Below are 23,837 nucleotides of genomic sequence, written 5' to 3'. Positions count from 1 at the left end.
GTACTGTGGTGTAGCTTGGAGTTTGTATGAATTTTTAGAGTATTCTAACCAAAAAATTAATTGAAAAAAAGTCAAGGTTGAAAATGTTTTTCAATCAAATGCAGCCAACACTCAAAAGACAACTTCACACTTTCTTTGCAAAATGTACCGTGCACCATTAAAAAACATCCAAGCCTTTAAAAATCTGACAATAAGCATTCAAGGGAATCAGCTAATTCCCCACTACTATATAATTCTTCATCACTCATTATTGCCCCACCCAACCTCCACTGCTTAATGAGATACTTAACAGGGAAAAGTTGACACTTACTCCCTAAGCAGAGAATTTTTTCACTTCAAGGTCCCAGAAACAAAGACAAGATTTTCATCTCGAGGCCAAAAGACCAAAAACATCAAGACAGTTGATCACGGCCTTGGATAAACCAAGAGACTACCTACACTTGACCAGAGCTCACTACAGAGTTTCTTAGGGAGACCAGCCAGTGACATTGGGCTAGATAGAGGCAATTGTGCCAGCTGGAGGAACTAAAAGAAGAGCAAGCTGTTGGGTTATTTGTGCTCTGGATCTGAAAAGATCTGGGAAAGAGAGGCTAGAGGGATCCCACGCTATGGATGACAAGAAGCCCTTTTCACTTTGTCTTTTGGTCCAACTCTCTGAAACTAGATGTATTAGGTGTCTCCTGTATCTACCCTCCTCTTACCAGTTACCAGACTTCCATTCTTTCATTGTCCTTGACTTCTTGTGACCAGGGAAGGCCCCAGCTATCAGTCATGTTTTTGCATTTTACACTTCCTTCCAGGGCTGAGGTGAAGCAGGATGCTTTGCAGCATAAAGAACTGATACTGTGGCACTTCTGCAGCTTTTCTAAAGAGCTGTTAACCTAGGTCATCTTATGCAAGGCATTGTGAGGTGCATAAAACCCAGAAGGAAGCACAAAACAGGAGACTACAACTGCCTGATGGCAGAGAATAGAAAACTGTTTGAGAGGAGTTTTAGCCTGTATTCATTCAGACATAGTCACCTGGAAAAGATATTCTTGAAATCTCTCATTCTTTTTTCTCCTTTTGTCATTCTTTTCCCTCCCCTTTCTTTCCAAGTTTACCTTTATTCCCCTTCCAGTCTATACCAATCCTGCATTTTAGGCAGGAGGAGTTTGGAGGTCTGTAGAAGAAACTATCTTTTTGCCACAGGGAAAGGAGAAGCAAGTACATCATGTCACTACCTAGCAACATCATAAACACACAGTGTGACTGGATCTTGAAGGAACTTATCCAGTTTACCTTTTCCCAGCCATGATGGGCCTCTGATATGGGTGGGGACGGAGCATTTTCCTACACTTAAGTCCCCTTAAGAAAACAGAAGAATCTAAAATCTCCATGTATACAAATCCACATTTTTAGAATTATCCCTTGATTTTACATCCAAATATTACTGTACTGCTAACCTTTGCTGATTTTACACTCTCCTTATATTGCTACCCTGGGGAGAGATGGAGAATTAGGGATAAGAACATGTGAGGAAGAAAGATTGTTAAAGCAGGGTATGTGTGAGAAAGAGAGAGACGAACTAAACTGTAAAAACAACAAGGAGTCTGGTGGCACCTTAAAGACTAACAGATTTATTTGGGCATAAGCTTTCGTGGGTAAAAAGAAGTGAGGTTTTTACCCACGAAAGCTTATGCCCAAATAAATCTGTTAGTCTGTATCTACAAAAACAACAAGGAGTCTGGTGGCACCTTAAAGACTAACACTGCTACCCCCGATACTGAGCTAAACTGTACTTAGTCTATTATGGTCTTTCTACCTTCCCAGCTTCTGCATGTACTTGTCACGTTTGGGTCTTTTAATTGCCTGCATAACTCCTTGAGAATACATTGTAGAGTCATCTGCTGCCTTTCTTAGTGCATTGTATGCATTAATTACAGCCTGTGTAGCAAAACGTTTCCCAACACATTCCATTCCCAGTTCCCTTCTTTTGTATCTGTTATCCTCTAGAAATTTTACTCCTCAGAAGTTCAGTCATGTCCTATTCAGATTTTTAATGACTCTGGATGAAATCCTAGCCCCACTGCCTGGCAGACCTACCATTGACTTCAATGGGCCAGGGCTTCATCCTCTAAGCCCATTTTAATAACCTTTCCACATAATGATAACCACGGTGACTCTTGACTGTGCCCCTTCTGAATTTTTCCTAATTCTTCACTAGAATCCGTGTAATATGACTCCACAAATATATTTATTTAAATTTCTAAAAAGCCTACATATCCTTTCACCATGGGCTCACATCTATTTAAATAGAGGAACAGGTAACACAAAGCAAGTCAACAGCAGTCCTCACCCCTTCAACCTGTTAGATTTAACAAATACCCCATCTTCTTTATCCCTATATACAGTACCTCACACAATGGGATCCAATTACAAATTGGGGGTGGTAGATGCTACCTCATCAAAAATTATAGCACAGTACTTCACTTGTGATCCCACCAGCCGCCTTGTTACATTGCCATAACTATCTCTTGTGACAGGTTTCAGAGTAGCAGCCGTGTTAGTCTGTATCCGCAAAAAGAACAGGAGTACTTGTGGCACCTTAGAGACTAACAAATTTATTAGAGCATAAGCTTTCGTGGGCTGTAGCTTATGCTCTAATAAATTTGTTAGTCTCTAAGGTGCCACAAGTACTCCTGTTCTTTTATCTCTTGTGAGTTGTGCTTTATTCTGCTGTTGATACACTCCAGATTTCTGTTTGCTTTCCTAATTGTTGTTAGATATTGGGGTTGGGATTGTAATTTTGTATGCTCTATTTCCCCCAGATCCGTTTGCTGATGACTTTCTCCCCATATAAACGGGTTGAGATTATTCTTAATTAGGCTTCACTACTAGTGAATCATTTGTGTTTTCCTCCTGGAAAGGTGATTAAAAGTTGATTTGAAAACCACAAATGTTTATATTGTTTTAGTTTCTTGATCAGTTCTTGTTGAAAATGCATCTTGTTGGGGTTTTTTTTATCACTTTAACAAAAACGTTCCAAAATTCTATGCACCAAGTTTTAAGTCAATGGAACTCTTTATTGCAAAATGTCACCTCTTCAAGAGCCCATAGTAGTGCTGGCATGTGTGTGTGTGTGTGTGTGTGTTTTGTGTTTTACTTCCAATGGATATACAGAAAGGGTTTGTATTAAGTGGAAATACACCTCTACCCCGATATAACGCTGTCCTCAGGAGCCAAAAAATCTTACCACATTATAGGTGAAACCGCGTTATATCGAACTTGCTTTGATCCGCCGGAGTGCGCAGCCCCGTCCCTGGAGCCAGGGCCGGCTCCAGGGTTTTGGCCGCCCCAAGCAGCCCAAAAAAAAAAAAAAAGCCGCGATCGCGATCTGCGGCAGCAATTCGGCGGGAGGTCCTTCACTCCCAGGCGGAGTGAGGGACCGTCCGCCGAATTGCCGCCGAATACCTGGACGTGCTGCCCCTCTCCGGAGCGGCCGCCCCAAGCACCTGCTTGAGAAGCTGGTGCCTGGAGCGGGCCCTGCCCGGAGCTCTGCTTTACTGCGTTATATCCAAATTCATGTTATATCGGGGTAGAGGTGTATGTTATTTGTAGCACATGGTATAGTTAAATATTTGATCTAATTATGCTCAGGGTAAAAACTTCTACCATTGAAACATTACAGAGCCTCTTGTCATACCTTTTGCTTCTTTATTCCTGTTTCTTCAACCAATGAAAATTATCACTGCAATACTTTTCTTCTTTTCCAGAATTCTGAAAATACAAACTGCTACGTCACTATTTCCTGCAATAGGAGACAAGAGTGAATTTGAAATATGCCTGTTATGTGTCTCTGGAGGGATATCAGGATAGACCAAAGAGGAAAAAAATCTACTCTTCCTTCTACCCATTTTTATGACATAAAAAAAAAAAGTTTGTTACAAACTAATTTATTCTTGGTTTAGTGGAGAGAAATTTTTTGCCATGCTTACTATTGCTTGCATTTCTGAATGTTTGTTTTGTCGATAAAATGGTGTGAACAGAAAGGTGAAATTTTCCACTCCAGGATTTTGTATTCTTTATTTGAGCTGCTAACAAAAGTATTTCCCTTGTCAATGGCTGTCTAAAAAATTAACATAAACGGGATTACACGGCCTTATAAAGCCTGTTGCTCTTGAAAGAGTACAGTTCAGCTGCTGGCATTCAGGAGCTGAAACCACACACAAATTAGCTGCACATTTCTGAGTTATCAGCAAGTGTTGCTATGGGCACTGCTGGGGAAGAGCCAAATTTCAAATGAGGGGACTGTTGAAGAATAACAAACAAGACTTCTTTAATACAGAATTTGTATTTCCTCTGTGGGCAAACAGCTTTGAAAAACTTAAAACATAGTGTGTCCCATAGTCATAGGTACTTTTATCTGTCAAAGGTGCTTGTTACCAGTTCTACAGTGTTTTTGGTCTATTTTGTTCAGTATCTCGGCTATAAATCCCAAATGTCAACAAGCTTTGTTTCTTTTTAAAATCAGCTGTCTAAGGAGACAGAAGGAATGTCTGTCTTGTCAGTTTTTTGAAAAATATCAACCTCCAACCTTGTTTCCCAGTGAAGTGGGTTATTGTCATTATTCTAGAGGGTTTTTCTTGCAGTGCAAAATTGAGGGTCTGGTGTTGCATTTACAGTCAGCAGGTGGTACTGCCAGTGAAAACTGACCATTCTTTATTTGGGGGTTGCAGTATGCTATCCCCATGCACCAGCCCCCCTCTGTAGCATGTCAAAAATCCAAAATGGAGCAGTTCTTTTGACTTTCTTTGAGTGCCCATTGAATGAATCACTGCTACAGTAGGGCAAACTTTCACACACAACATATTTATCAGGTTACTTTTGAGTATTTCCTTTCTCATTGTTGCTGTTTATTTTCCAAATATGTGCCTGAAAGAAGGGTCTTCCTCCTAATGCACATGTTCCTTTGACCTGATTCATTCAGTGAACTCCTCTGCAATATTTTGGACATTCAAAACACATTATTACAACACCACCTAGTAAAATGGAGAACAGCCCCAAATGTCATGCTACTCAGATAATACATTGTACATCATCAACCAAGTCCACATAATTATCTCACTAGATGTAAGGGCCAGCTGCTAAAAATGTCTGGTGTCTTATGCAGAAATAATGCTCATATTTAACACTTGAATATGGCCTCATTTAGGTTTCCAGTAGCAAAATGTTGACACCTTTCAGTTATTTCTGGGCACAAACAAAAGTCCTGAACCTCCAAAAGTCACATTAGTGAGCTCCAGCTGCTCTGTCACCCGAGAATGCATTGCACTAGGACACCACTTCTGCCATGGAGGATCTGGCTGATAAGAACCCTAATAAACCAATGTTTTTAAATGATTTGGTTCATTTTCTCAACACTTCTCTAGTTTGATTATTACATGCAATTTATAATTTAAAAAAGAGATGAAGCCAGTTTTCTACGCTCGTATTCAAGAACTACAAGCTGGTAGGGCTTGGTTTTCAAAAAGAAAGGCGCACAATGAAAAAAACAAGCTGTCTGTGTGATGAGATGCTTATGGTGATGGGGTTGGTTGCTAAAGCAGGGTGTTGCACTTTTATGGGTCCTTGGGTATATTCAGGCACACTGTTATGGCTTTCTCCTGCTATGCTGGTTTTTCTATATAGTGTGTATCCTGTATGTAGTGAACAGGATACATATGTGTAGTCACAAAAGCAGAGCATTCTTGAAACCATGGCGCTTTCATATGAGACAGAATTTTGGGCCTCTCAAGATCATGTTTTCCATTTTTAACCATCATACTTAACATATAAAACTGAGTGTGCCTCATAGCTGAATTGGATATTCATTTAAACAAGTATTCAGCAGATTGCTGAGTAGAATCTCACGCAGTGTGCTTTTAGACCACCACAGTAACTGACTCTTCTTTCTTTGAACTTTTTTTCTGACAGCAATCCAGAATAAAAGAGGATTCTGAAAATACACCGAATATTGTATTTTCAAGCTTTTCAAAGTGCTCCTTCTCAGGAAATGCTCATGAACTGGTTCCTTCAATAAAAGAGCAACACAACAATGGGGTCCGGAGAGACAATATATCATTGTCCTTTTAAGTTAAAACAGTGAAATAATGACCAGAAATAGTTTATTTCCCAAGTGACATCCTCCAGTGGTGCTCCACCCAGCTTACTCATGTCTATATATGTTATAGGCTTGAACAATGTCTCTTTGGTCCTGTTTACATCGCCATTCCCACCATGTTTGGGGACTCCATTACATCACATGGTTCTCTAACCAGTTTTTTTAAAGAGTTTAGTCTTGCAGGGATTGAACCTTGTTTTAACTGTGTACCCTACCTGTGCCAGAGCCTTGGGCTCTAGTGAGACAGCAGCATGTACTGGGGGCACAGTTGACATAATGCTCCTTCCAAAGTGCAAGAGTGAAACATATTTTAGCTATGAGGACTACTGTGTTGTAACTTAGACCTCTAGCATGGAGTTACAGTAAAGATGGGACTCTGATGGTTCCAAGGCATTTGACGTGTTCTGTTAACAAGGTTCACGTCACAAATTTAGCTTATGCCAGGCTAGACTCTGGGCACTCTGTGATTATACCCATACCAGCTACAATGATGTATAAACAAGGCTGTTACTAGCAAGATTTGAGCCCAGTTTTCCAGACAATTGTGGGCAGAGATTTTTGGTCTGAGAAATTTTATTAAACTGTTCCCTAGGCTCAATCTACGCTATGTTTATACCTCTATTGTAGTCTAATCCCACAACTCATTTGTATTTGTCGTGTAGACAGGCTCGAACACCACCTGCGCAAAAAATATAAATCTACACTTGGGGGATTTCCTAGAGTGGTTGTCAGAAAAACATTCTGCTCCACACTGCTAGCGACAGCCATGTTCTATACATGGCTCTACTATAGCTAACTCAGTTCTGACCTCAGTGCAGTGTGGATTCGAAGCACTCCTAGTTTTGAAGCATCCACTGCTGTTGACCAGTGAACGCTGCATGAGGAATATGAGGGTCTCAGAGTGATAGGATTTAACAAACCACTCCAAACTCCCATTTTATATACACATGGGTCCCCAAAGCATGTGTTCCAGGTAAATATTTTTAATTTAGACCATACTGTCTTTCCTCCCTGAACAATATTTCTGATACTTATTTATCTTACTGCAGCACAAGAGCCAGTGAAGATAGTCAGGAGTTAATGAGGTGCGTGTGATTTCTTGACAGTCATCTGGTTAGAGAATTTTTTTTATGCTACAATGTGCTGATGTATTCATCACCAAGAAATCTTTGAGCCGTTTCAATCATCTTTCATTATTTCCCAGGTTTGCTTTTCCCTACTCAAATATCTGCAAAAATCTTTTGAACTAACCAATTTCAGCTTCTTCACCTATTTATCCTTTCAAGTTTTAGGGTGAGATGTTCTAAAGCACTCAACACTGCCCTCATTCTGGTCCCATTGACATCAGTGGGAGTTTTCCCATTGAGTGGGAGCAGTTTCCCAGACTTAAGCCATCACTGAGCTCTTCTGAAAATCCTGCCCTCAGTGTGTTATTTTTCCTTTTGTTTGCTTTATTTCAAATGCCTTCTAGTGGAAAAAAGTATTATGAGTATCATTCTTTATATAGTGCTGTAGGTGTTACTGGTGCTTTATGAACGTATAGAAAGATAAAGTCCCTCGCCTGAGGACTTTTCAAACCACATGAGGTTAGCACAGATGCTAACAGATCGTGGTTGGGGAGGAAATGTAAGAGAAAGGATTGAAGTTACAGAAGAGAAGGAAGTGAATATTGCTCATTGTAGAGAATCTAATTGTTACGAAATATTACAAGTGACCTGTGTACTATGCCTGCAAATTGCAAAGTATTGTGGAATGTAAGAAGCTTTTAAAACACACTTCACGCTGAGGTATGAGCAGTCATGAACATATTGCTATAAAAGGTTTGGAATCCTTTCACATTGCATAGTATATAGCAATATTTGTGAAGTCTGCAGCTCTTTATAAAAGCTGCAGCAGTCTCAAGAGATAAATCCAGAAAAATATCCTGGGCGGAGAGAGGAAATCAAGGAATGATATACTTTTATAGAGCCTTTTTTGGAAGATTTCGGAGGAGTTTGCAAAAGCGGTAGCCAGTAGTATTCCTAGGTTACTGGTTTGCAATATGAGGCACAGAGAAGCAACGTGATGTGCTTGGTCACAGAGTCAGCTGCAGAACTAGGAATAGAATCCAGGTACCTGACTCCCTGTTCTGGGCTGTAACCCCAGACCAGTTTTAGGACATGTTCCATAATCACAATTTTACAAAAAGACGTAAGCTATTTTTCTTTGCTTCTTATTTTTTATGTTAGGAGCTGCATGGCAACTTTTGTATTATCATTTATGTCTATAGAGCTGCTTTTTTTTGTACTCAGCTAATACTTAGTATTTGCTACTGCTGGAGTAAAAACTTGACTGCACAGAAATATGTACAAGCTACTTACTAGTTTTGTTGTATTTTAAAATCCAAAACTCTCAGTGGTGTGTACATTTAAAAAAAAATAAAGTATATACCTCCTTATGGATACCAATGAACAATTTGCAGAAGTGTTTTTTATCCCCTGACAACCTGTGGAACTCATTGCCAGAGGGGATGCTGGGAAGACCAAAGGTATAACTGGGTTCCAAAAAGAATTAGATAAGCTCCTGGATGGTAAGTCCCTCAATGGCTATTAGCCAAGTGGTCAGGGATGCAACCAAGTTGCAAAACCAGCTTTTCCTTTCCTGACCCTTTTTCTTGAAGATGATGTAAGCAGAGTCTGAATGAGCTCTCCCTGACATCTAATGATGAGCTGTGGAAGAGGACTTCATTAGCTAATCTCATTTGAATGGGCACACACCCCTGCCTAGGTGCTCAGCATGAAGGGATTGCTTGCCCAAATGGTCACTTTTGGCTGGTGTGGGATCCCCAGTCTCCTTGGTTTTGGGGCAGGCGTAATAAAGGGAATTAAGGGCAGCATTACTCAAGGACACAAGAACTGTACTTGGCATGTCCCACTTGAGGGACTCACCCACAACTAAAGGGCACTCACTAGGCAGGGGACATGGGTTCCAAAGCCAAGTGAGTAGAGAGAGGGTGGGGACAGGTTCTAGTGCCTGGTGGTGTGGGCCCTGCCGAAGGGTCCCAGACACCATTTGACCCTTTCTCTCTCTCTCGCTCTGTCCAATGTGTAATAACAGAGCTAATTTAGACTCAATTGAGAGTCTTGTTACTTGCTGCAGAGCTGAAATGACTGATACCTAGGTCTAAGTATGACCTGCTTTGGGACAGTGCCTCTGATGTAAGAAACTGCCCAGTGTGCACTAGCAGTGAGGCTCCCCCACTAACAGCTGACATCACTGAGAGCTGAAATCACTGATAGCTGTGTTAAATGGTGGGCCCTGAAGACATTTTGGTGAGAGGCCAGCAAGGTGGTTGGCGGAGAGGTGTAGTGAGTGGCCAGCGAGTGAGTGCCCGAGCAGCAGAGCAAGAAAGGTGCCTCCTTACCCCACCTCCACCCAGGGCGGGAGGTGAACTCTGCAGATGCACCTCTGAACTCTGAGGCTGCACAGACCAAGGACAGCAGCTCTGAGCGGGGAGCAGAGAAGGGATGGGCATGTGAAAGTGGCTTTTGGGTTGCTGGACCTGAGTGGAAAAGGACTCTGCCCAACTTACTTGGGGGTGGGTCATTTGCTCATGGTTTGTTTGTGAACCCTGTTTGCATGTTTCCCCCAAATAATGCCAAGTTACTTCCCTCCTTTTATTAAAAGTTTTTGCTACACTCAGACTTTGTGCTCGCGAGAGGGGAAGTATTGCCTCTTAGAGGCGCCCAGCGGGTGGTGTGTAATTGTCCCAGGTCACTGGGTTGAGGCTCGAGCCGGTTTTATGTTGTATTGTTGAAAAGGAACCCCTAGATACTGAACCCAGCCCTTGTTGCTGCCAACTCTGACTTGCAGAAGGGTTACAATGGGAATGTTAACTGGAACACTCAGTGAAATGTAGGAATGGAAGGGACCTCAGTAGGTCATCTAGTCTAGTCCCCTGCACTCAAGGCAGGACTCCATAATAACTAGACCATTTCTGACAGGAATGATAAACAGTTCACTCATAAACCTGCTAGCTTTGTCAAGTGGTTTTCTCCAACCAATCACAGATTAAAAAAGGAGAGAGACCAGTAGGAGACAGGGAAAGGAAAGCAGGAAAGGAAATAGGTGCTCCTTCTTACAGTAATGGAGTGACAGACACAATCAACTCAGGATTAAATAAAGACTGGGAATGGCTGAGCCATTACAAACATTGAATCTATCTCCCCTTGTAAGTATTTTCACACTTGCTTCTTAGCAAACTGTCTGTACTGAGCTATCTTGATTATCACTTCAAAAGTTTTTTTTCTCTTACTTAATTGGCCTCTCAGAGTTGGTAAGACAACTCCCACCTGTTCATGCTCTCTGTATGTGTGTATATATATCTCCTCAATATATGTTTCACTCTATATGCATCCGAAGAAGTGGGTTGTAGCCCACGAAAGCTTATGCTCTAATAAATTTGTTAGTCTCTAAGGTGCCACAAGTACTCCTGTTCTTTTTGGTGTCAGCTTTGTGATTCTTTCCTTGGGCAGGCGGTGTCACTAGTACGTCAGTCAAGTTGGAAGGCTGTATCACAGGTGCGAAGTCAGTTCCTGGACTAAGTTTCCTCCCTCCCTTCTGGTAGCTGCAGCCACATGAGGCAGCATCAGTTGTGTAAACAAAATTCAAATCCAGGATTATTTAGGGTATGGTGTTTAAGCCCAAGAAATACCAGGCACTGTAGGCATTACACTTCCTGGGCCCTAACTGAAGCAGAAAACAAAGAGAAGCCAAGAAATGGGAGGACACAAAACAAATAGAGAAAATGAAGTCTCCTTCCTGCATTTCTGTCCCCGGAAAAGTACCCAGCCTGTCCAGAGCAATCCTTACCAGAGTTTAATAGTCTTTTTAACCCAAACAATATTCATAAACAAAGTGCCTTGAACACAATCTCAGAACATCTATACAAAGCCCAGTTCTCATAGCAAAGTTCCCAGCATGCACTGGGCTTTCCTTAGCATAACTTAATTTAAGTGAATTTTTAGGCTTTGCTCAACATTTAAGGATAATAGTCCATAGGCCATAAATCCAATAAGCATTCCATTGTCACAACACTCCCTTGGATACTGCATATTCAGAGCAGTAACTAATCCCCTCTCAATGTTCACTCTAATAAAAAAGTAGTATTGGAAGAGAGTGGTGCACACAAGCATTCATTTTGATTCAAGGCACCTCAGATTTAAATCTAAATCCTAATGAAGTAATGGTAGTAACTGGATACAGAGTTGGCAGAAACAGGGAAACACATGCTGATTGGAAACTTTCCCTAACAGAGTCTCTCTTTTCAATTTACTCCACATTATGTTGTGGGGGGGTAAATTGGGTGCTCAGCTGCCATGCTGATCAACTCCTCCCCCTTCCCCCAAGTGCCTCCAGCCTGCTGATGGACCCCTTCAAACAGATTCTCCCCCACAGCGCCGCCCACCCGCCAGTGACCAGCTGTTCAGTGACATGGAGGAGGTGCTCAGGGGGAAAGGGAGGAGCGGGGGCAGGGCGTGCTCAGGGGAGGAGGCAGAAGGGAGCAGGAGTGGAGTGGGGGTTTAGGGCAAGGGGTGAGGGTGGGGCCTGGGGTGGAGCAGGGATATCACACCCCCTGGGAAATCACGAAGTCAGTGCCTCTGAATATTAGTATTTAAATACATCCGTCCTAAGTCCACTTGCATATGAAATATTATATAAGAGGGGTTTTTCCATGTCAGATCCATATCATGGCTCTGGTGCAGGCAATATCTGATACTTTATGGAAAAATTATTTTAAATGTTTTAAATCCGTAACTGAGGGAACAATTCTGTCCTGATTTTTGCAACACCTTGTTGGGGAAAATCCCATAGAAAAAAAGAATTGGCATCAAAATTCCCTTCTTAGACATAGATTTTGCTGTACATGATGGGAGTGCATCAAATGTGTGATTGTCCATGTTATTTCATGCTTCCTGATCTCTCTCAGGGCATGGCTACACTTGCAGATGTAGAGCACTTTGAGTTAAACCAGCCTTCGTAGAGCACAGTAGGGAAAGCGCTGCAATCTTATCACACTAACAGCTGCAAGCGTACTGGCGTGGCCACATTAGCAGCTCTTGCAAGGGCCACAGAGAGCAGTGCATTGTGGTAGCTATCCCAGCATGCAAGTGGCTGCAACGTGCTTTTCAAATGAGCGGGGGTGGGGGTGGAGTGTGACAGGGAGTGTGTTATGTGTTTGTGGGGGGAAGAGAGTGGGTTTTTGGGGGGCTGAGAGCATGTCAGCATGCTGTCTTGTAAGTTCAGACAGCAACAGACCCCCCTACCCCCCCTGCCGCCTCTCTCACGCACAGCATTCCACAGTAATGGTTGCTTTGTCTCAGAGCAGATAAGCATGCCAGCTGTCAGAAACAGAGCTTTCAAAGGGCATATCGGCATGCCTGCAGTGATTCCAAAACAATGACAAGAGTGGCCACTTGACTTATGGGACGTTTCCGGAGGCTGATCAGAGCGCAGTAATGCAACACCTTGTTCACACTGACACCCAGGCGTTTCAGCCAATGTGCACCAAGTGTTAATCTTCTCGCCTAGGTGGAGTACCAGGACCGCTCTAGCCCTGGAGTCAGAGCGCTCTACGTGCCTTACCAGTGTGGACGGGTAGTGAGCTAGGGCGCCTGGGGCTGCTTTAATGCGCTGTAACTCGCAAGTGTAGCCAAGCCCTCAGGAGTCTCTGGCCAGGTGAGTTTTATAGTCTTTTGTAATGGGTGATCTTCAATAGCCTGTTCAAACAATAGATGTTGCTTCACCCTCTGCAGCATTTTCAATTTGGAAGGGAGGAGGAGGGAAAACAGCCATGTCTTTGTCTACTTGCAGGCAGCTGGGTTAATTCTTTGGGTGTGGCTGGTTTATGTCTCTTGTAGCTGATCAGGATTGTTGAGGTCACCTGTAGGAGTCTATTTGTAACTCTCTGCAAAGCGCCTGAACTTACCTCCCTTCCCCTACATCCAAGTTCCCCAACCCTCTCCTCACAGCGAAATTTTCCCACAGTTTTTCCTGCCTCTCCCAAAAACTTCAATGAGCAGCTGCATCCAAACTTTCTCACACCTGCCAAATCCTCTAGTTCTTACCCCACCTCACATTTGATCCTGACCCCTGTCAGCTGCCAAAACACCACCAACCTCTTGAGACACACCCCACTGCTCCTTCCAATGCCCCACAGCCTCCCATAGTCAGAGCAGCTGAGAGCGCCCCCAGTGGCATAAAGCTCTACAGTATTTTGTCCAGCATCAGGAGTGTGCCAGGAGCATAGCTGAGGGGGAGGTGAAGCAGGAACACTGCTGTGCTTCAGCACTCCTTGGAGGGCATAAGGTCCCCTTGAGGGCTATTACCAGATGACATAAGTTAGAGAAGCCCGGAGATTCGTCTTACTTGCCAGAGAGCACAGGTGATGGACAGCTCAGGTCCTGCATCAAGCACAGCTCTGCATAGGGCTCAAAGACTGAGCCCTAAAATCAAGGCGAGCAAGTGGATTTGAAATGGGAGGCTGGATTTCTTACTTTTCCTCACTCCCCCCGCACCACCACTTCATTGAACTCTAAGGATTTTAAGTCCAACCTTGTGTGGCACTTTAACTTCTTAGGTCTGCAGGCAATTTGTCTCTCTTTTTAGTTTTTCACAAAGGGAGACAGTCCTTAAAGCAAAGAAATTTCAACTGAGTTTAAATTTTAGGGGCTGAACTAGAATCCCCAACTGAGGGGATCTTAGAAACACTGAAAGCGCCTTTGGCTTTAGGGCTGAGATTGGGACTGCTATAACGGAGCAGTGTGATTACACAATGCTTGAGGCTTCAGTGTTTATGTAACAAATCAGTCAAACTAAAATATTTCTACAAGTGTGGTCATAATAGTGTTCCTCTGCCCAATACACTTGAGTGTAATGTATTATACACACACAGCCGTGTGTGAGTAGATATGTATTTGTGCGTGTGTGTGGTTTTCATGTAAAAACTCAAATATTTATTCACCCAGTAAACTTTTTAATGCTCAAGCTTTGAGAAATGTTTGGACAAAGTTCCACTTTGGTAAGCAGCAATACAGTTGGGACCTGCCAGAACAATGAAAGGAATTAACAACATGAGAGTGCAAAACCTTATGGGGCAAACCTTATGGACTTTAAAAGAAATGTAGAAATTATATATTTTTGTTCCTAAAGCAAAGTGTTAGTGAAGAAAAGGACATTTGAAAAATTATCCAAAGCCCATGTAAAACCCATTCCTTATACACCACTCACAAGACGTGAGTTTATAATTATAGGAGGGGAAGGTTGGGCTAAGTATATGTGTTCCTGCCTCAGCACAGGGCTAAGTACAAAATGGCCTCTTGAGGTCCCTTCCATCCCTGCATTTCTATGATTCTATACTAATGAAATATTAATTTAAGAAGCTAAATTGTCACCATCTGTTTTTCCATAGTGCAGCACCAACCACATTGTTAACACTAAACGATAATTTATTAGTAATTGCCACTGGAGGTAGATTGCCAGTGCAACAACAGAATGTAAGCTTTTTAGGGAAGGGACTATTTGTTAACTACATGTTTGAACAGCACCTACTACAAAGAAGCCTGGTTCCAAAGTGAGACCTCTGGAAACTACCATAATACAAATAATACATGGTTATTCTCCAGACCAATAGGATTTATTGAAATAGTTCAGTTATATCGTAGATTTCTTTTTAATGTACTTTAAACCAAAATGTTGGTATTTCTCATGGTATGATGCCAAAACCGCCCTTTTCCAAGCAGTGACTTAAACCTGGTTGACACTGTGTGGTTACGTCGACGTAAGCTGCCTTGCGTCAACCTAGCTGTGGAAGTGTCTTCACTTAAATTTGGCTCCCATTGACATAAGTGCCTCTTTATGCTACTTTAGTAACACCACCTGTAGGAGCACCATAGAGTCATGGCTCCTGAGGTAGAGGGGTGTGGACAGGTAAGGAGGCCAAGGCTGGGACAAGAGCCGTGGTTGGGCCGGGAGCCATGGGCTGAGGTCAGGGCTGCAGCTGGGGGTGTTTCGAGCCCAGGCCAAGAGTGGAGCTGTGGTTGGGGGCCAAGGCAGGGGGGGGAGGCCAGGAGTAGGGCTGCGGTCAGGGACGGCAGCTGGGGCCGGGTGTGGCACCATGGCCAAGCCAGGAGCTAGGGTCCAAGGCTGGGGCTGTAACTCGGAGCGGGGCTGGAGCCGGAGCAGAGCAGGGCTGGGTGGCACTCCCTCACCACCTCCCATGGGGGCAGGCCCAGACCCCGCCACGCCCTCCAAAATGTTCCTCCGAGACCCCCTAGGGGGCATGCCCCACAGTTTGGGGACCACTGGTATATGGTATGCAGTTAGTTGATATTCATTATTTATGGAACAGTAATTAAAATTTTATAAAAACCATGACAACATGCAGCCACCAGAAGTGGTGAACTCTCCTTCATAAATTGATCCACTTTAAACTTTGGTTCAACATTCACAGTTCCTAAGTCTAATAGCAGCTTTTCACTACATTTCTTGTTAATGAAAATTAAATAAATTGAAAACCGGAAACTATTTAATCCCTGTAAAACAGTGGATGATACTCTAAAGGAATTTGTTAACATAATTTAAAGTTCTTAGAGGATAATAAAACTGAATAAAAAAATAGGATGGCTTTATAAGAACAAGTTTTTCTAGACAAATCTGAGCCCTTTTTGGACTGAATTATAACTCCAGTGGATGAAAAGAATGCAGTAGATACATCTTTATTTCAGAAAAGCATTTGACTTAGTGCCTCACCAAATCTTATTAGAAAAACTTCAAGTGGATATGAGCACCTACTGAATCAATGACTTTTAATTAAAGTGCATTGATCAATGACGATGTATTGAATTGAGGAAGTATAAATCTTGAAGGGAGCTTCAGAGATTGGTGTTAGGCTTGCTTTTATTAATGAGTGGGGTAGAAGGAGTAAGCATCTTGCTAATTAAATTCACAGATGATGCTAAATTGGGAGGTGATGAAGACTGTCAGAAGGGAAGAAGTATAAAAGGAGATAAAGAGGTTAGAAATATGGACAGGGATTGATAAAATGAGATTTAAATCCCACAATTCAACAGGAGAAATATATTTGGAAAGTTCTACCTGATAGTGAACAACAAATTAGATATGAGCTTGCAATGTGATTTTACCACAGTACAATTTTTGACAATTTATAGAGAAGTGTCTCAGATTTCTCTGTGTTGTCCTAGCAAGATTACACCTGGATATAGCAGACAGTTCTGAATGGGTCAGTGCTGGAAAGTTACTGACAAACTGAAAAGAATTAACAAAAGTACAACAAATTATTAGTGGGCAAAAGAGAGTGACTCATCTTATATTCAGGCAATTCTCTGATCCCCACAGTTCCCAAAATGCATTACTCGGGTTACTTCCTCTACTGAAATTGAGCCACCTGTGTACTGAAATACAGCAACTGTCTAACCGTACTTAGCAATACTACAGACCAGTTTGGAAGAGGAAATGAAAAAGAATCTCATGTGATTTTAAACTGCAGTGGGAATTTCAGTAGGTAGACTGTAATTACCTGAACTGGAATTAGGTAAGGACACCCAGCTCACTATCCCCTAATCTCTTGGAAAGTGACATGGGGCTCTTTAAAATAACAGGTAACCTTGGTTTTACATTTCATTCAAAAGACAGTACTCGCAGCAGCACCGTGCAGCCTATCACCAGTCTGGAGTAACAGTGCAGTACTGATCTGGAAAAAAAAGAGTGGCACACCTACTGAATTGTCATCACCAATTCCTGTAGCACTTCCACTTTTTTTTCTTGCTTTCTTTATCCAAGAAAGGATTTTCTTAAATCAGACAAGTGACTTATGGGTTCCTTCCAACATTTCCAGGATTAATGCAAAGAACATGCCAGGATCATACCTAATTAAGGGCACTTGCATATTTCATGTATGTTCCTTGCATTAGCCATCCGATCCTTGAGCTTTTACCAATATCGGAAGACAAGCGGTAGAAAGCCAATTACTTCTCTTTTTAAATAAGATGCAAGTAAATACAGTAAGAGAATATTCCTGCACTGGGGGGTAGACAAATGAACCTATGGGATCAGCTGTGAGCATTTACGTTAGGTGCATACACGTGTATGTCTGTGATTACACATGCCTAACTTTGAAAATATGGCCCATGAGGGCTTTTTCAACTCTTAATTTCTGTGAAAATTACCACAGTACCAGATGGAAAGAAAAACTCACCATTGTAACAGCCAGACCTTATTTAGTGTGCTTTAAATGGAACCATTCCAAATAGCCATTTGTTCATACACATAAACACTTAGCTCAAGTTTTGCAGTGTGTTCGCCTTTTGACCTTGCATTTCACATTGCTACAACCAGCTTGACTTGAGTTTGAACAGTTACAGAAATGTTTACAAAACTGAATGAAGTTTGCTCATATCTTGAAGCTATGGTAACTTACTCAAACACTGGTACATGTTTTGTCATTTGTTATTCACCTAAATGTTAGATATTGTAGCATCAATATTAGTGATCAATATCAATAACATCAGTATTAGTGATGATAAACTGAGGGATGGCATGTGCCACAGAATTCAACAACCAGTTGGAGGCTTCTGTCACCCACTCAACTGCCTAAATAGTCTTCCGATTGCTCCCAGCATGAGACAGTATGGTCCAGTGAATAGGGCATCAGACTGGGAGTGAAGAGAACTGATTGTTTTTTCCATTGGAAAAAATGGTGATTTGGCAAAACTGAAACTGTTTGCAAATCAGATGCAGGATCTCCGGACTCAAAAAAAGTTGGGGGGGAAAAGTTTGTGAAATAGTCAAATACTTTTGTTTTGACATAAAATGCTGATTCAAAACAACTTCTCATTTAAAAATTTAAGCTAATTACACAAAAAATTAAAAGCTAATAAGGTCAAAATCAAAGCAGTTCAAATTTTTTTGAAACTAAACCTTTTGATTGACCTGAGCCAACAAAATGTTGGTGTTTTGGCTCCAGAAAAATGTTGAGACTTCACATTTTTTACCCAAGTCAAGATGGGAAAAATATTTGAGGTAGGAAAACTGCTTTCCACCAAGTGCTAGTCAGGATTGGAATGAGGCTGGGATGTCCATGTTAATACCATGTGATGAAACCTTTCCTAAGAAAACGTCAAAGAAAGCACTACTCCACATTATCACACATTTTGTTTATGATGCTTGTCTTATTTTGTTAATTTTTTTTTAAAGTCTTCCTCTTTATTCGCAGTGAAGTTTAGCAACCTCAGTAAGCACAGAATGAAGACCCACAGATCATAGTCTGAAATGTGCATTGTGAAACTCAAGAGTTTGGGATAGTTATTGTGATCATACACAGAAGGTAGGCTATGGAATCAGAACTGATCAACCATGTATCATTGGCTCAATACTGCTAAATCTAAATAAAGTGGTGTGGGGTTTTTTTTAGTTCAAGGGTTAGTGCATGGGTGACGCATGACTCCCGCATTTGGGAAGGCTGGGTCTGAGCACCAGAGCTCCCTATAAGTGGGAGGGGCCACTGGTGCCCAGACCATGCCACCCCACTTGGCCTCCTCCCCCTGAGGCTCGGCCCACGCTTCACCTCCACTTCACCCCAGGCCCCACTCCCGCTCAGCTCCCCTCCCCCAAAGCCCTCCTGCCCACTGCTCGTGCCTCTTCGTCCCTTCCCCCGAGGCCCTCCCCACCCACCACTTGCACCTCTGCACCCCCAGAACCCCTCTGCTCACACCTCTGCGTCCCAAAGTCCCCCTCTGCCTGCTGCCCATGCCTCTCTTCCCCCTCCCCCCGCCACTCATGCGTCTCTTTGCCTCCCTCCCCTGAGGGGCTCCCACCACCGCTCAGGCCTCTCTCCGCCCCTCCCCCAAGCGGCCCTGCCACCCACGCCTCTCTCTGCCCCCTCCCCTGAGGGGCCCCCCTGTCCGCCGCCTGCACTTCTCTGCCTCTCAGGGGGCGAAGAGGCACAAGTGGTAGGGTCAGGCTCAGGCAAAGTGGTGAAGAAATGTGGGCAGTGGGGGGAAAAGGGCGGAGCAGGGACGGGAAGAGGAGCAGCGTGGGCGGAGCCATGGAGGAAGAGCGGGATGTGGAGGAGTGGTGCCTCGGGGAGGAGCTTGGGTGGGGCATAGCCCTGGAGCCCTTTCAGCAGCGGCACTCCAAAGGTGGCAGGCCAGCGGGGCACTGCCAAAGGGAGGTGCGCTGCATTCTGTTTGGGGAGACTTAGCCTCCCTTGGGCCTGTTATACCTGCTGCCATGTCTTAGTGCTTGTACTTTTGGAGGAAATGGAGTTCAGTTCCTATAAATTTTGTAGTGCCTCTGGTGTGCAAGAAAGTGACATTTGCAACATCATAGATGGCCACACATACAATACATATAACAACGTTACAATCTAACAACCGTGATTCAAATTCTTAGGGTATGTCTACACTGCAATTCAAAACCTGCAGCTGGTCCATGCCAGCTGACTCAGACTCATGGGGCTTGGGCTGTGGGGCTGTTTCACTGAAGTGTAGACTTCTGGGTTCAGGCAGGAGGCCAGGCGCTAGCACCCTTCGAGGTGGGAGGGTCCCAGAGCTCGGGCTGCAGCCAGAGTGCAGAAGTCTACACTTCAATTAAACAGCCCCTTAGCCCAAGCCCCCAAAGAATCTCTGCTCTCTCCAGTCACTTGCAGGATCAAGGCATAGGCATGGTAACATGGATGGATTTGTTGCCATGTATGCAGTTACGTAACATCTGATTTCATAATGACTCTGAGGTTATAAAGCTACACACTAAACTCCAACATTCAAACACACACAGTTAATTTCTCATTACTTTGTTTAAACTCCAATCCAGTTACGTAAATGTATATGAGCCATGATTTACAAAAGTATGGTTGCTGATATGTATCAAATAAACGTTTCTCTTTCTTCTTGAACCAGACGCTAGATTTTGTCAGATTTACACTTGGGCTTTTCTACATGTCTATGTAGAAACCTTGAAGTTGTGCCAGAAAGCTGCAGCTGTCGTTAATCAGAAATAAACAAGGATGATAAATTGTTTGTTCACAAATAGACACCAGGGAGCAGTTGAGTGTACTTCTTGGTTGGTAGCTATTATGAACAAAGTCAAGTTCTGTGTATATGCTGTAGACTTGTGTATTAAAAAGGTGACAATGAAAAACCACCATTAGCTAGCCAAATGCAACTCCTTTAAAACATACACACACACACGAGTTGCTCTCCCCATATATCTTTGGATTAAACAAAGGAAAGTAGCAAGTGTGTGTTCAACTATAAAACACATTGTCCGATCATAGTTATTATATAATAGTTAATAAAAAATTGGACACTAATACAAGCTATCAGAGGAGACCAAGACTACTTTGAAATCAATGTAAAATTGAGTGTAGCATTTTTTTTGAAGTCTGGTTGTGCCAAATAGGAGTCCTATTCAAGTAAATTGGATTTGTGATAAAGAAAACCACAGCTGCCTATTGCAACTCTTAACTATGCATTCAGTCCTCTCTTTCAGAGACTTTACGCCCTGTTTAAAATCCATTTCCTAGTACTTTAAGCATGCAGTTTGTTTTAAAATGTTCCATATTTTTAAAAAGTTCTATATATGTAATAATTTTAAAATAAAAAGTTAGCAGTTGAGAGAGTTTGTATCTGTTATGCTAATGGATTAGTACACTATTTACTTAGACTAAAAAAATTGCATACATGTTTCACTAGGCATCTAGTACAGACACTGCTATTAGTAATTGTGTTTAATTACTAGCAAACAAAAAGTTTGTCTGGTGAGCTAGTCATTGATCCAATGATCCTTCTCCCCTCCCCAAATAAAAAGGTATGTTGTATTGTTCTGGGTCCAGTTACCAGTGTAAAGCAGCTACGTTGTGCAGTTTGTAACATCATTAATATTTTAGCACTTATTCATAAATATAAAGAATCACTGTTTGCAAGAAAAAAGTGGGAAGATATTTGATCACTGAGGTCTAGACACATTAGCAATCAGACAATCTTCACCACCACCACAGATTAAGTCTGCATATCTTATCACCGCTTCACCAAGGGACTACATTCTCTCTCTTCTAGGATCCTCAGCTGGTGTAAAGCAGGGTAGCTCCACTGACTTCTGAGGATAGAGCCTATGTGTACAGAGTGCCAAGCACACTCAAGCCTTCATCCCTAGTTGTGGCCTCTATGTGCTTCCACCTTGCAAATAATAATAAATTATAATAAACAGCCAGATATAAATGCAGGGGTCTCAATAAGTCACACAGGATTGGCTTATCAGAATGCAGACTCTGTCATGATGGTCAAACATTCTACATGACAGACCATTTTAATATGAGCATGCCATGGTTCTAAGTGACATGCATCATCATACATTACGTATGAAATTATTCAAAATTCATTCTTATACATATATCACTCTTCAATTAATTCAACTAAGCTTGTCTGTATTTATAGCTGAATCGAATACCAAATAATGCTTTATCACATCGCCAGTGAAAACTTTTCTTTACCTAGATTTGTTTCTTTAACAAACGATGGCCAAGACCAGATCCTAAGATTTCCCAGCTTCTACATCTAAACTCCACAGGCCAAATTTAGAGGTGATATGTAAGGTAGTGTAACTCAGGCTCCCTTAAATGAACTCAGGCTCCCTTACAATTACATTCATTTAGGACACTTGTGTCCAAAGAATTTATCACTTACACCACTATAAATAAGGAGTAGCTCTATTGAAGTCAATGAAATTACCATGATGTAAAAACAGTTCATGTGGCAGGAGAATCAGCGCCTTTTAATCATACTTACAACCATTTAGTGTTAAATAACAGAGTCTAAAATTATAAATCTAGGTGCCAGGTGGCACACTGCTTTAACTAGTGCATTCTTATGCCTTATTTTTCTAGCTGTCCTCCTCTCTTCTGCCACTTTACACTCAGGCCTCAGCTACACGAGAAAGCATATGCCGATACAACTATGCAGAGATGTAGCTTATACTGGTCCAAGAATTCTTCAGCTGGTAGAGCTGAAACCAGTTCCCTGAATGAAATAAGCTATCCTGGCAACATGAGTTTTTTGCTGGTGTACCCATACATATGCCTGCAATAGCTCTTGTCTAGATGTGGTTTTTACAGATGTTATTTTTTTTTAAAATAGGCCTCAGCATAGACAAAGTGTAAAGGGGAGTGTACATTACACATTGGAAAGGGGGCGTGAATATAAGCAAGTGTAAATAAGTCTAGGGCCACGTCTACACTACTATGGGTGCTACAGCAGCACAACGAAAGTGCTATAGCAAGGTGCTCGCTGTACGCCCATAGTGTAGTCCTACAGAATGGGTTTTTCTGTCACTGTAGGTAGTCCCCCCACAGGTGGCAGTAGCTAGGACAACTGATGGAAACATTGTTAAGTTGTTGTGACATACATATTTAGGGCACAGAAAAAAATGCCAGTTACACCAATTCAGAATCCCACTTGCCTCACGCATATTGGCCCCATAATTCTGGCCCATCTCCATTTTTAACATTCAGCCATGTCTTCGTGAGTTATTATAAGTAGGAGTTGAGCAGCATGACTTCAGCTTATTGATGTAGAAGAAGAAGGCAATCTGTAGAACTGGGTGATGTGTGTGGCATCTCACTCCTTTGTCCATGATAGACTCTCTGAATTAGACCAGATGCATTTCTCCTAGAACAAGAAGTCTGCATGGTTTTTGAGGAGACGAGGTTTTCCAACATTAAGATTTGAAATAAAATGTAATGGCATATTGATATGAAATGTCTCTTTTGCCACCGGGGCAAGGAGGTATGGGGTTAGCTTATGAAAATGGTCACATAACAGGACCTAATCGCGAGGTTGTTTACAATAACGAATGTTTGAAAAACTGCGTGTGTGTGCAAACAGACCAAGTACTGGTATTCAGACATCATTTGCATCCAATTAGATAAATCAGCTGTGAGGAATCACAGGCATGTGACATGCATTAATAATTCTAGAGAGTGCATGAAGGGAGGAAAGGGGATGGAAGGAATGCTCAGTTTACTTGGGATTGTATGCTTTGCATCTGGAGTCATTACAGTGCAGGCTGGTCTCTTGGTATTTGGAAAATGTCTGTTTAATCCCCTTCTTCAGAGATGCAAAACATTACTCCCTAACAGTCTGTTAATTTAATCGGCTATGGATAATTACTACTGACTAGACAATTAGGTGTCAGAGGTCATGGCATAGATTATTCAAAATGTAATTTTTCCTAGATTTAAAATAAACCTTGAATTTGATTTGACCTTTGCCTTTTGGGTAATTATAATTTGATGATTCTCAGTAGACAATTTATATCAACAAATTGTGTGTGTGTGTGTGTGTGTGTGTATAACAGCATGAGTTGGGGGGTGGCCACATTACACGAGTGGTATAGCCACAAGTGAGTTATGCAGCTCAGCTCTAAACAAGTACTAATTAAGCTTTTATACTACCCTACACTATAATATATTCTGTAGATATCATACACTTTACAGAAAAACTATTGTAGAATGTTTCAGAGAGGGTGTTTTGGTTGGTTGGTTTTGTTTTGCTTTCAAATGATTTGGAATATTTTTATGGCTCTCTGCTTGTAAACCAGGGATCAGGGCCGGCTCTAACTTTTTTGCTGCCCCAAGCAGCAA

General features: G+C 42.2%; 1 protein-coding gene across 2 annotated transcripts in view; it reads left to right on the top strand.

Annotated features, from left to right (window-relative positions):
* Positions 1-4,746, top strand: part of MTHFD1L (methylenetetrahydrofolate dehydrogenase (NADP+ dependent) 1 like) — a 219,306-nt gene extending 214,560 nt beyond the window's left edge. For both annotated transcript variants that reach the window (XM_026649763.2, XM_026649762.2), the window contains exon 28: positions 3,756-4,746. The gene's annotated coding sequence lies outside the window, so the exon portion shown is untranslated. The remainder of the gene's footprint in view (positions 1-3,755) is intronic.
* The last annotated feature ends 19,091 nt before the right edge of the window (positions 4,747-23,837 follow it).

The sequence above is a fragment of the Terrapene carolina genome, unplaced genomic scaffold, assembly GCF_002925995.2.
Source record: "Terrapene carolina triunguis isolate 2854851 unplaced genomic scaffold, T_m_triunguis-2.0 Scaffold85, whole genome shotgun sequence".
In the NCBI taxonomy this organism is placed as follows: domain Eukaryota; kingdom Metazoa; phylum Chordata; order Testudines; family Emydidae; genus Terrapene; species Terrapene triunguis.
Note: the sequence above shows the minus strand (reverse complement) of the source record. Positions and strands in the feature narration are given on the sequence as shown.